General features: G+C 40.3%; 1 non-coding gene across 1 annotated transcript; it reads right to left on the reverse strand.

Annotated features, from left to right (window-relative positions):
* LOC141637345 (small nucleolar RNA R71) lies at positions 1-107 on the reverse strand. Its single transcript, XR_012541729.1, has one exon. It is a non-coding gene; the product is annotated as a small nucleolar RNA R71 (small nucleolar RNA).
* Between the last annotated feature and the right edge of the window lie 255 nt (positions 108-362).

A 362-nucleotide genomic window follows, 5' to 3' on the forward strand; every position in this document is an offset into this window, starting at 1 on the left:
ATGCTAAGAGCTCAAATTACGGGTTTTAAGCAAAGGGATGAAGAATCTTTGTATGAAGCTTGGGAGCGGTTCAAGGGAATTTGTCGCTCATGTCCTCACCATGGACTTAGCGAATGGTTCTTGGTACAACAATTTTGGAACGGTTTATATGAAGATTCAAGGAACATTCTCAACATGGGATCAAATGGAATGTTCACCGAAGTTGATGACAATCAAACATGGAACAAAATTGAGGAAATGGCGGTCCATAACTCACAATATAGTAGACCTCGCAAGGATACTAGAGGAGGAAAGCATGAAGTGGATTCCGTTACTCAATTGGGTGCTCAACTTAGTGCTCATATTGACACAATCAATTTGAA

Source organism: Silene latifolia, unplaced genomic scaffold (assembly GCF_048544455.1).
Source record: "Silene latifolia isolate original U9 population unplaced genomic scaffold, ASM4854445v1 chrun_scaffold_16, whole genome shotgun sequence".
In the NCBI taxonomy this organism is placed as follows: Eukaryota; Viridiplantae; Streptophyta; class Magnoliopsida; order Caryophyllales; family Caryophyllaceae; genus Silene; species Silene latifolia.